A 13877-nucleotide genomic window follows, 5' to 3' on the forward strand; every position below is an offset into this window, starting at 1 on the left:
CACCTAAATATCAAGCCAATAATTATGACGACTCCCAGGATACAAAGGAGAAACTTTCCTACACTCATAATAACATTTTGAGCCCATTCTCCTAAACCTGAGAACCAATTGCGTGGGTTCAACCATGAGACCCAGCCGGTCAGTTCATTACTCACAGCAGTCAGGGTAAGGTTGTGTCTCCTTCGGAACTCCCACTTCAACTGCATGATATCGTCCATCTTTTGATCGATGATCTCGGTTGGGTCATCAGTGCTGTTTGTAATATACGTGCAGCACTTCACACCATATTGAGTTGCCAAAGTGACACAGTACCCACCCGTCACGGCTGTGATATAATTGAGGACCATCCTGTGCTGGATCAGTTCCGTTTTGTAAGCTTGCAACTCCCTGCCCGTATACCTGAAGGTGTCGTCATACATCTCAGTGATATTATCTATCAGGTTCGCTAGCGCATGGATATACCTATAATTTATAATTCCTCTGGCAGTACGGGTGATGTCTAATGCGAGAAGGAATTGAATCCCTGTGGATTCGTGGATCAAATCAGAGGCTACGTGCTCTGTCCTATCTATGAGGTGTCTCTTAACGATGTGTTCATAATGAGTATGAGTATAAGGAGCCTGAGCACTGCGGTGAACGTCTTTCATCTTATCATGGGTTATGGTCATGACCTCTGGCAACACACTTCCAATGTAACACAATCCCTCTAAGTTTGGGGCAAGCCACTTATACGCCTTCCTCCCACATATGAAATATGCATCATCGGGGAGAACATATGGGACAGAATATGACATTACCATATTACAAACTTTCCAAGTGAAAAACTCAATCCCTAGTTCTCTCATCTGCTCAGTACAAGTATCCTGTATATGCGCACAGTACCCTGGTGATACTTCTCCAACCCGCATGGTCTTGCCTCCTTGAGTATACCTATACCGGAAGTACCTTCCACTGTTGGCTATTTGGCGTATAAGTTCAGTGTCTATGGGTATCCTATCAGCTCTATGCGAAAATGCCATGGTTTGATTATTCCATGTCACCTCCCAATTTCCTGGTTTTCGGTAATTGGAAATGTTGAAACATACTAAGGATCTATCTACATGATACTGGTGGAGCTTCAAACTAGGGGGCCTAGAAATATTACATTTCTTGTCCACCGGTCTCCCACCCCGTAATTCGAGTACCTCATCTATTGCTAAAGGGTACGGTACTAATCCTGACTTGCTCTGACCTTGAGGTACTCGTGAGCACACCCAGCATTCTGTCTGGTTTAAGACCTTACCCACTAGTGAGTCACTCAATGGATGACGGTCCATGTTGATATTAAGGCTGGACTGACATCTCTGGATGCACCCATCCTCAACTATGTTCTCACAATTTTTACAAATGCAATTTTCCTCAGCCAATAACCCTTCACAGTGCCTCCTATCTCCCTGACTCCCAGATCGTTTTCTGATACTCGCCTTTGTTCGAGTGATGTGTTGCTCTTGGAATTCTGCAAATCCGTCCTCGCCATCAGAACCCATTCCAGATACTTTCTCGACCTCTCTGGGACTCTCACCGAAACAGACTGTTCTGGTCAACAACAGGGTTAACAGAAAAACCCGGAATGCAGTCTCTTGGGGTAAGTCCATCTTATTAAGGGAAGAGAAAGGAAACAAGAAGGGGGAGGAAAAGGGAAGGAGAGAAGGAGGGTAGTGGGAGATGGAGAAAATAATAATAAAAAAAAAAAAGAAAAAAGAAAAACTGGTGAGACAACCGCCTCTTGGTCTTGTTGTTCTCCGCGCTCAGGTGCCGTCTCAACAGTACTGCCTCTCATCCTTCCTGGAACAGACACTCCAGTGATACGATGTTCTCTCCGGGTCAGCGACCTTTCTGTAGGAAACATAAATCTGTTTAACTGTTGTGTATTATCAGTTGTGTGATCTTTGGGAAGTGAGAAGAGAGGGGAAATAATAAAAAGAAAATTTGTCAGATTTGCGTTCACCATCAGGCTGTCACACCATCATGTATATCGGTATCTATGCACAGTCTCCCTTCACCAGTATTCCCATTCTCCACCCTTTGTGCATGACCAGGCACACTGATACTGGTGTCCCTATGCTAGTGAGATATACTGGATTTAGGCAGAGCTCTGGCAGACCGAGTAGGCATGTGACGTTTGAACTGTAATCCCGTCAGTGAACGTAAAAGGATGAAGAGGAAACTTTGAAGACAAATCATTAGTAATAGATAAGTTTGTAGAGGCAAAGAAGATTTTTACAAAGTTTGACATCTGGATTGGGCACTTAGGGGAATGATTCCCTAATCAGTCTGTTCCCTTTAAAAAAATTCTATGTGTGTTATATCTCTACTGGGACTATCCCAGCCATCAATCCAGTGTCTTGTCCATTCTAAGTTCATAGGGAACCCGGTATTTTTGAGATAATTTCCTCTACCTGTGATGGACATGCTTCTAAAACAGTGAAATGCAACATTAGTCTTCATGAGTGTCTTAACATATTTTGTGCTTCCTGGGTGGGAGCACTCTATATGTATACCATCTCTAACAAAACTCCTGTTAAGTTACTTAGAGGTCACTTCTGCTAGAGAGAGAGAAGCAGAGGTTTTGAAGCCTCCTCCTAATCCCAGTAAATTCTGTCAAAAGGGTAAAGTTGCATTTATTCTGTTCTTCCCATTAACCGAATCTGTGTTTTTCTATACTGTATCGTGATTCCTTACTATATGTCCCTTGATCCCGTCTATGTGTTTAATAACGTGGCTTGTTGACTCTGTCTAGGAGTCTATATTGGCTATGTGCTCTACTACTCTTACAATTTCTAGCAAAATGTCCTTTATTTTTACAAATGTAACATATCCTCGGTTTTTTTTGTTACTACTCGGGTTTTGGGACTTGGGCTGATGAGACTTTGGTGTAAGAGCCTGTATACTTTCAATCCTCAGCCTCTCCTCCTGCAGATTTCTACGCCTAGCAATATTCCTATGGTGTTCAATTGCGCACTCTCTAAGGCAAGCTACTGTGGCCCCTCTCCAACCAGGCAAAGAGGTTTGTACTCTGTCCCTCACTGTCTGATCTGTAATTCGTATCGTTCTCTGTATCTGATACCCCCATGTATCTATCCATTTCCTGCAGTGCTCGGTGGAAATATTCAGATGTCATTTAATTTTCCCTCTGTTTTATGGAGAAAATTCTTCTCCACTCAGTGGGAAAACACAACTCTAGTTGCCTATTAATTCGTTCTATATTTTCCTGATTGTTTCGGTCAGTCATAGGATTATCCGATTTTAGTCTACAATCAGTGGTGAATTTTTGGGTGTCAATATTAGGGGGTAGGCACGCTTTCAAAAATGTCCGCCAATGTTGGTTTGTCGGTTCATACGCATTACCCAGATCTCTGATAAACTTTTGACATTTGGCTAAATGCTTCCGAGGGTCGGGGAATTCTGAAATGATTGATCGCAGCTCATCTCTGGGCCATGGGCAATACATTGCATTATTCCTGGTGAGGACTACTTCCTGACTATCGGATCCCCCATTGGGAGTTACTATTTCCAAGACAGGGTGGAATCCTACCATTCCGTTCCTAATCTGTTTTCTGTGTGGTGTTGTTGTCTCTGTGCAATGAACTGTCTCATACTTACCGGTAGCTGTGACCTCACCAGTTCTTTCATTGGGGAATACTGTTACTGCTTTACCTGGTTGGACAGGTCCCACCTGAGTTTCCTGCAACATGACTGCTTGGAGGAGAGCTGCGATTTGGCTGAATCCTTCATCTCCCTGTGACCTAAAACCTCGGAGAGACTTCAAAACAGGATACATTTTGCAAAAGTTAGGGTTAATACATTGCTCTTTCATACAATTTCTATCATTTACGGATGTATCATTGACTGTAGCCTTCTGTTCCCCTTCGACCTGTGTCGACAATGGTGTGTTTGTGTTCTCTTCCCCGCTAGGTTTGGAACCGGTTGCATATGTTAATTTCTCTTGCATATCGCCCTCTTGTTGCCATAAATTTAAACAGTTTGTGTGTCTGACCCTTTGCTTTCGGGATTTTATCAGACATATCCTAACCCTTAGATTCTGCAACACCTCTGGTTCAAAACTGCCTACCTTAGGGAATGGTTCCCTATCTTCCGCAGTCATACGTTCCCATTCATTGCAAAAAAACTTCAGTGTGTGATCCATGCTTCTCACACATTATGTACCTCGCTGACCCCCTGGGCCGTGGAATGTCAACCTGAACCCTGGTTGAACGTCCCTTACTTGAGCAACTGGCCCCCATAATTTGCAGGTATTGCCTTCTCAGCTAATCCTACAAAAAAACAAAATACTCAATATAAGGCAACGGTGAAAGTTCTACGAGTGCTTTCACCCACTCACCGCCCACGTTGGCCAATACTACCAAGCACTGTCGTCAGCGCAGGTACGTACCCAACCTAGGGCCCCTATGTAACCTCTATTTACTGGAAGTATATGGGAGTGACTTACCCTTTCCAGTAAATATTGGTCGTTGGAGATTTCCTGAGTGACCAGCGAAACTCCCTTAAAATAAAAAATTTTTTTTTACACAAATCACGCTTGCGTATGCTATATCCAGCGCTAATGATCCCGCGATTTTACGCAAAGCTCGTAAAAAAAAGGTATCACGCTGCGCTAAGTATTGCACCCAACGAACGCACGGTCCAATTGCACAGCGTATAGGTAACTGTTACTTATCCGCCGTACGACCAATGGAATCGATTTTTTTAGGCTGCGAAACCTCAGCCGGAGCGTATCAAAACGGGCCTATATGGGTTTCTTCGCTAACCCCCTGGGCTGCGGTATCTAAACAAAAACCTCGCTGACCTTTGGTCTGCGGTACTCTAAACCTCGCTGACCTTTGGTCTGCGGTATCTGCTACCTTGCTCCTTTGCACTTCAATCTATGTTAACGTGAGCAAGCTATTCTCACGCCACCAAGTCTCCACTCACCTGGTGTGGTCTCCTACGGGATTCCGAATTCCCTGGGTCCACAAAACCTTTATTGTTTGCACACTCACGTTCGTTCACTCAAATACACTTTGGTTTTTCTGTACAGAAAATTAACTTTCATTCAGATAAGCAGCCTTAGTACCAGAGTTAATACAGTAAAAAAGGTTTTATTTAAACTAAATCTTGGACACTGAGCAATTTGTGCTATTATCGCGTGGCTACCGTCCCGCGCCTAAACTAAACAATGCTATTGTGTAATTTGTACTTAGCGGCCGTACCTTTACGCACGTTGCGTAAACACGCGACCGTGCGTATGTCTTCACATTGCGTACGCAGTCCCGTACTTTATCCGAGACACGTGTACAAAGACCGTACGTCCGCAGTAGTACAAATCCCACACTTCTATAAATGTAATCGATATTACCTATAATCGTTTACTTAACACAACACAGTTTCTTCCTGTATAAACCTGTTTAACTAGGCCAGACTGTATTTGTGTTTTACGTTTACTTCCTTAATATTTATTCTATGTTTTAACTAAATAGCAACAAATTTCTCAGCACAGGTCAAAATGAATCTAATAATAATCAATAATTCAAATGGTATGATTCAGATTGGATAGCCATCTTGCAGAACATACACTGATATAAATATACACATAATTATAATATATACAATATATATTTATATAATATATATAACTTGACTCTCATAGAACCCCCACACAGTACACACCTACTGAAATGAATGCATTTCCTTTAAAGTCTCTAATTTGCATATCAATGCTGCCTGTTCAAGGGGGTTGTTCACTGCTAAGAAAAAGCAGTTACACAGGTTAATTTGCATTTCAATGGCTATCTTATAGTAAGCAGAGTTAGCTAAATCTTAGAGGTAAAAGAAAAAGCAAACCAAAAAAAAAAACTTTGTTTTTTTATCTGTGTGTACTTCTTACATCAAGTATTCATCTCACTATTAACTTTCATTAAGCCCCATCTGAAACTATTTGTAATTGACTATGGCATGGGTTAAATAAATGCATTGGTAACTCATAAATGGTGATTGATTGTGACCAGGGAGAGCTGATTATTCTTGAGCAGACTGAAAATCAGCCATTTAGAACAATTACCTTCCCAAAATGGCCGCTGCTCCTCCCCCTTCCACATCCATGAGGGTTACACAAAATGGTGGACAGGCATGTGGTTAGTCCAAAATGGAGGACAGACCATGCGGCTTCCTCTGTCACAAAGAAATCACACACCATGCAAGCATCTGAAGTTATTTTAGGCCTGAGTTAAAAATAAAACTATATCAAAGCTATGCAAACTTTTAAATATACTTTTAAACCTACTTAAACAGATAAACAATCCAATCTGAATCAAACACAATATGACCTATTTGAACCTTGTTTTGCAACAATAAAAATACATTTTAGCATCTTAAATATTATGAGAAACGCCTTGTCCCTTAAAATTTCATATCTGCGTCTTACTGATACCACAACAATACATTAAAGTGGATGTTTTTTCATCAGCTTCTCAATGCGTCCATTGGAGCCGGTCAATTACAGCCGCGTTTGTAATGTACAGTGCATCATTAAGAACGTGATATCCCGTGAGAGCTCCCAATTGATAATGTCAATATTATCTTAAACAATAAAGCTATACCTTTAAACACACTTTTACCATGGAGCCGCTGCGGCCGCTATACTTAATATATACGCTACGCACTTTGTACGCTATTTGCGTACAGAGTCCCGTACGTTGTACGGACTTAGCGTACACACGCCGCGCTGGGGGTACAAAGTACGCACAGCGCGCGCACACACTCTTGATAAACTTTAAACCTTATTAGTAGTACAATGCAGTGATGTTATACCTTAAACCTTATGCAGCGCTGACGGTATAAAGTACCCGCAGTGCGTACACACCTTATCAATACACTCTTAAACCTTATACAGTTAAATACACTTTAAACCCTAGCAGGGAAAAGAGGACACAACACCGATTTGTAGTTAACCGCTGGGTTCTAACGCCACAGTGGATTATTTGAAAGGGGATAACAGTACAAATTATACACTCCAAGGCTAACAAGATAAATCTACAACAGAATAATGGCTACAGTCAATGTACATACCTGAGAATATTCGCTTGCACAACCTGGACCAGTCCTCCGCTCATCAGGTAGATAGCGTTCAGAGTCTTCTGACCGGCCAGGCAGCAACAGGCTTTTTATACACAACTTCCATAAACAATACAATGGTTACTGTAATCCCTTTGTCTATTGGACACAGAGATGCATCTTTACATTACAGGAGAGGTCATAGGTTGATTTGAAAAGGTGGGCGATGTCTTTCCCAACTGCTCTTGTGGGTGGTCTCCTCTGGATTCCCGCCGCATACATAATATACAGTAAATACAGTTTATATCTATATTCTACTTCTGCACATAACTATACGCAGGAACATGCGATCTTCCTCTAACCAACACCGGAACGTTACCCTTAAAATACCCTACAGCTGGATACTAGACATCACCTTATAACCTTAGTCTGTCCCTTCCTATCATGCAAAGGTGAATCCCTTAGTCCTGGAACCATTTAAACTGTTGATACTTGCTGATGTGGTGCAGGGCGGCTATGTGTACAATGTGCACTATTTGGGTTAAATATGTAATGTTCTGATAACCCTCTATGCGCTCACAAACTCCGCCGTAAATACCCATACCACGCGCAGGATCGCGGGAGCGATCATACGCAAATTGCGGATATGTGCACGCATGGCGGAACAAGTGCACGCGCAGCGGGCATGTGTGTGTGGTTAGTACGTGCTGTGTGTATTACAATATTTTTCGACTTTGACAGAAACGTGAGGATAGGGAAAGGGAGTGAATGTGGGGGGGAATAGGAAAGGGCCAAGTCAATGGTGACCCTCAAACATCAGAAATTTAGGAGAGTAAGATGCTGTCAACAGGGTGGGGTCGATGGGAGCCTGGGAACTCCATGTCCTCATACATCTTGCCTCAATACGCCACGCAACGGGAGATGCCTGGCATGTGTGAGCAACTCCGTTAGCGTTGCGCTATGCAAATAGGATGCACAAGCAGAATCTGTCGATTAAAATGATATGCGGCATGCCTATATTCTGTGTGTGTCTGCGGCTGTATCTGCATGCAAAATGCTATTTTTCTAGGAAAACATTGTAATGTAGCATTCCGTATTCGGATGCAGCCGCGGTCACACACAGAATATATTCATGCCGCATATCATTTTACTCAGCATAAGCTGCTAGTGCGTCCAATATGCATCATTTTATCAGTTAGATGCACTTTAATGTATAAAATTGCACGGATAGACTCTTTGCGCAACAGAGTCATGCCACCAGATGGCATGACTAGAAATACTGTTTAATGTGCAAGGAGGCTAGATGTAAGTGGACACATCTCTATACCGATGTCTGCATTAGGTAGGTACTGCGGGAACTTGATCATCCATTTGTGCCCCTTGCTCACCATGATGACAGCAGAGTTAGTACCCACAGGTACTGACACCAAATGCACGATGCCCTTGGGGTGTAACAGGCAGGCTTCAGTGTTTGACGCCAGTAACCATGTCTAACAACATTGTAGTGTTGACCCCGATCCGTGAGCCCCCGCCAGCAATTCTGCAATCTCCCCCTGGTGGATCAAGCTCTCGCCAACATACCATGTCCAGCTGTCCATCCGCCCAAGGGAGCGGTCAGTGATGGAACGTGGAGACCCTTCACCACTTCTCAGAAGACGAAGCAGAGAGGTCCACCATGAGTTCATTACAGAAAACATGGAGGTCATCTGGCGCATCCAGTTAGTAACGTTGATTAGATGAAGCCCCGTGAGACGGAGATCCACTTTATAAAGATAACTCAAGTGAGGGACAGGTTAGATGGGCCAAGTGGTTCTTATCTGCCGTCACATTCTATGTTTCTATGGGTGACGGAAGCAATGGGTTAAGTGAAAGCTAAGTGTTTTTATTTTAGAAAGAACCAAAAAGACTAAAAACCCTTTTCCAATGGCTCTTGCCATTAACCTAGTTTATTCTTTCATTCCCTTTAGTCCCTTTTAAACTGTGAAATAGAAGCCGCGTCCCGTTCCTGCAGACGTTCCCTCTCGGCAGGAGGGCTGCGCAGTGGTAAAAATGTACCATTTACAATCTGTTTTTCTCATGGATGCGTCCCTTCCTCCCCGCGCCTCTGCTTACTCACCTGTAACACAATAATAATTGTTAGTTTCTTCTGTCTCTGTGCTGGAAGCGGAGCAGGGGATGAGGTGCCAGGAGCCGGCGCCAGGAATGACTAGCACATCTGAGGGACAGCTCTGCTGCACTTACCATGGGAAAAGGGGTTCTCTGTAATCATGTAAGATGCCCCCACCGGCGGCTCTCCTTCTGACAGAGGTCGCAAACCATGCATATTCATTTTCCAGCACTCGCAGAGGACGGCGTGACAAGCATTTACAAGGGGAACGTTGCGTCCGTGTTGTGACACCTTGTATGGCATCTTTACTTACCCATGGTGTGTGTGTGTGTGTGTGTGTGTGTGCATATATGTATATATATATATATATATATATATATATATATATAATTTCTAGAATAAGATGCAGTGCATTGTGGTAAAAAATAAAACAAATTCAGAAATACCTGAAATTATACAGTAATATTTTTTTCTTTTTCTCTGAGTTTAGTGTATTGTACGTTACGGCAGTGGTTCCCAAACTTTTTGGAATCACGGCACCCTCGAGCATCAGAATTTTTTCACGGCACCTCAAGGACAAAAGCTTCTTATTGAAAAATTTAGAAAGAAATATTAAATGAAGTAAATTGTGTTTATATGTCATCCATAAGTTAAATTGTGTGGTGAGGGACAAGATTTGCTTCTGTTTGTCCACGTATTTTATGATTAGCAGCCACCAGCACCGGTTTTGCCTATTACATTGACCATAAATAATTTTAATTGGTCCTGGACCACCAATCCAAGGCACCCCTGCAAGTGTCCCGAGGCACATCAGGGAGCCACGGCACACAGTTTGGGAACCACTGCGTTATGGGCATTATTCTGTGCAAAGGGCCTATTTCATGTTGGTACGCAGTTGCAATGTTTTTGCAATTTAGTGATTTGTATCTGCGCATGTGCCGCGATCGCACTGCGCACGTGCCAAGGTACCTTGGCGATGTCGCTTGCACTGAAAGTTTATGCGTAGATTGATTGACCTGAAGGGACCATAGAACTTTATGATTTTACTTACTTCCATTCGTTTGCATGAGTTGGAGTATGGCTGACCACAGAGAGGGGTTGAATCGGCGAATCGGGGTCTAAGCTGTATGGGAGGTACAGATGTGTCCTCATACTGTCACTGGTGACTTGTATGCCATACGGCGCTCCAGGTTTTATTTATGGGAATAAACCGCACATTTTGATCGAGAAAGACGCTCGGCGGCTGAGATCACCCCGGATTTAGTTCTCCGAGAGGGGCTATTTGCCGCAAGTTCAGTAACGGTGCATGAGGACACATCTGCATGCCAACAAATATTGGGGAGTGATTTTTCCTGACATATGGAGGTGAATGTACAGATGGAGTCACGCTAATCGTGGCTCCGCCTGTGCCGTGGCGCGCCCGCCTATCGCATCATCTGGCCCACGCGTGCGTCCGTGATGCACACGCGTCCCATTCGCTGTAATGGGAGTGTCTCAAGTCACGCCAGGAGTGCACGTTTGTGATGGAGCCTCTATAGATGTGCGCGGTTCCATCTGCTAGGAACCAGTCCGCTATAGATCCTGCTCGTGGTGAGCCGGGTTTATACCCAAATCACAGTGAACATTGATTCTGCTTACAGACTGTCTGCCCACATTGCGTGTTTTACAATTATCCAGAATCTTAACATTTTCCTCCGAAATATTCATGTCCGGTCTCCGGTCCCAATTCCACCTATGTCTGTATTTACTTCACACAAAAATAATTCTGTATTTCTGTTTATTTTCCTGTTTATCCTTTCTGCCATTCAGTATATAGGGGTATATTCAATTAGCCGCGATAACGGACTTTTCGCGTGAAAAACCGGACTTTTCCCGCGAAACGCAATTACAGCCTATTCAATTTTCCGGGGAAATTTATCGGTGATCATTTTTTCACTAATTTCACTTCACCTACTCTGAAGCAGGTGAAAAGTTGGGAAAAGTCACTATTTTAAGGTAAAAATTTTTGGATATGGTACAGAACTCCTGGGACACCCCCCTTAATGACTAATTAAGCACGTTGGGGTTTTTAATTATTTTTAATTGGCCAATAATGACGTCATTTTTGGGGTGAAAAAGTACAAAGTGATGGAAATTGGGGTTCAAGGTATGGGACAGGTATATTGGGGTGCTTTGAGTGGGACAGGTGTTTTTAGGCTTGCAGGTGGGAGTAATCGGTCTGTTTCCACTTTTTTTTTTAAAGTACCCTAAAATGACCCAAATATATACTTATACCCATTTTCATGTACCCCAATTTTAATGAGAGCATTTATTTTTCTCAAAAAAACTTGCTTTCTATCATTTTTTTGCATTTTTAAAAAAATGCATATAACAGCCATTTCACACAATTTAAGTCCCCAAAAACTCTCTAATGTGATCTCTAATACACTTCTCTTCTGTTTTCCTATGTTAGTTTAGCATTTTCTGGGGTACAGGCTGATTTCCCCATTTTCACCTGCACTTTTGACTGCAAGAATTTTCACGTGAAACCCGTTTGGAATTAAATAGGTCGAAAAACGGAGCGTTTTCGCTGCAATTTTCGCCCGATTGCCGTGAAAAATTTCCGGGCGGAAAATTGCCGCAAATTTGCGGATAATTGAATACCCTAGTAAGTGTGCCAGGGCCATTCTGTGTCACCATTTGCAGGGGTTATCGATCCCTACCCACGCAGGGCCCAGGTGAGGCAGCCGTACGCAGGACTACACTGGGCACTCTAGACATTAGGCCGGCAGGTTCAAAAGGTCAACATATGCCAGTACGGATGGTGTAATGGTTAGCATTACTGCCTCACAGCACTGAGGTCATGGGTTCGATTCCCACCATGGCCCTAACTGTGTGGAGTTTGTATATTCTCCCCATACTTGCATGGGTTTCCTCTGGGTACTCCGGTTTCCTCCCACAATCCAAAAATATACTGGTAGGTGAATTGGCTCCCAACAAAATTAACCCTAGTGTGACTGTGTGTGCGTGTACATGTGGTAGGGAATATAGATTGTAAGCTCCACTGGGGCATGGACCAATGTGAATGGCCATATATTCTCTGTACAGCGCTGCGGAATATGTGTGCGCTATATAAGTAACTGGTAATAATAAATGTCAACATAACTTTTTAGGATTTTTTTGCATTTTTTTCAACTTTTTCTTACTTTACCATCCACGTGGACTGTGATTGGAAATAGAAACCTGAAGCATGGCGAGCGGGCACGGTGCACTAATTGGGGTTCCATGTGTTTTGACGGCGAACATGACACCAAAAAAAAGTGAAAACGTTGTCAAGCATTTTTTGTGGCGACCTTTTGTCATGTCGATTTTTTATTTTTTTTGTGTGTCACCATTTTGACCCTATTGACGACCCTGTCGATCTTTTCCATATTGACCATTTGGGGTTGACCTAATGACTGTAGACCTTTTTCTTGTAGATCTAATGATCCACAACCAGCATGAGCAATCAATAGAGGCGTAACATACAAATGGAATTGGCATAGGACAATATAGGCGGTATTCAATTGTTCTGCATCTAGAATGATGGGAGATCGCGGGGCGCAATTCAACTGTTTTTTCTCTTCACGTTGGGCGCGCCCATAACCGCCGGGTTCGCCAGATAAAGCAGCTAAACCCGACCAAAGTGCTGGGCGTGATTGCGAAAAAAGTGGCGTTTGGGCGACCAAATGGGTCACGTTTTGCACATCTCAGCTCGCCACTCCTGGAGGGTGCGAGCTTAAATGCAGACGCTGGCATCCATCGTGCCCGAATGGAGCTAAAATTGAACAGCTCCGTTGGGCGCCATCTAGTGGCTGCCGGCAGACAAACATTTTAATTTCGACCTATGACAGTCAATGTCGTACAGAAGACTGACAGTGTGGCTTAATGTGACAAATCATGTTGTCATACATCATTGTATATCGGTATGTCACCGGTCACTGCATCTACATCATGTCATTCCGTGTTTAGCCACATTGTTAGTCTTACGTGTAGACAGAAACGTTGAGCAGTGTTATTGCTCTTTGCTACTTTTGCGCTAATATTCAGCTATGTTTTTGCCGCTACTTTTAGCTATTTTATTAGTACTTTTGCAACATTCTCGCGTATTTAGTGGGTCATTCCGAGTTGATCGCTCACTAGCTACTTTTTGCAGCGCTGCGATCAGATAGTCGCCTCCTATAGGGGAGTGTATTTTCGCTTTGCAAGTGTGCGAACGCTTGTGCAGCCGAGCTCTGCAAAAACAGTTTGTGCAGTTTCTGAGTAGCTCTGGACTTACTCAGCCGCTGCGTTCACATCAGCCTGTCCGGGGGCCGGAATTGACGTCAGACACCCGCCCTGCAAACGCTTGGAAAACGCCTGCGTTTTTCCAAACACTCCCAGAAAATGGTCAGTTGACACCCATAAACGCCTTCTTCCTGTCAATCTCCTTGCGATCGGCTGTGCGAATGGATTCTTCGTTAAATCCATCGTTCAACAACGATCCGCTTTGTACCTGTACGATATGCCTACGCATTGCGGTGCATGCGCAGTAGTGACCTGATCGCTGCGCTGCGAAAAACAGCAGCGTGCGAACAGGTCGGAATGACCCCCTTAATGTAGACGAGCGGGAATCTTTTGGGACAATTCGCACATTGCCAATGGCTGGTAACGCGGCTCTCCC

General features: G+C 43.5%; 1 protein-coding gene across 1 annotated transcript in view; it reads left to right on the forward strand.

Moving 5' to 3' along the window:
• RPS6KC1 (ribosomal protein S6 kinase C1) overlaps positions 1-13877 on the forward strand; it is a 315485-nt gene that overhangs the window by 68828 nt on the left and 232780 nt on the right. The gene's annotated exons all lie outside the window — the stretch shown is intronic.

Source organism: Pseudophryne corroboree, chromosome 4 (genome assembly GCF_028390025.1).
Source record: "Pseudophryne corroboree isolate aPseCor3 chromosome 4, aPseCor3.hap2, whole genome shotgun sequence".
Classification (NCBI taxonomy): Eukaryota; Metazoa; Chordata; class Amphibia; order Anura; family Myobatrachidae; genus Pseudophryne; species Pseudophryne corroboree.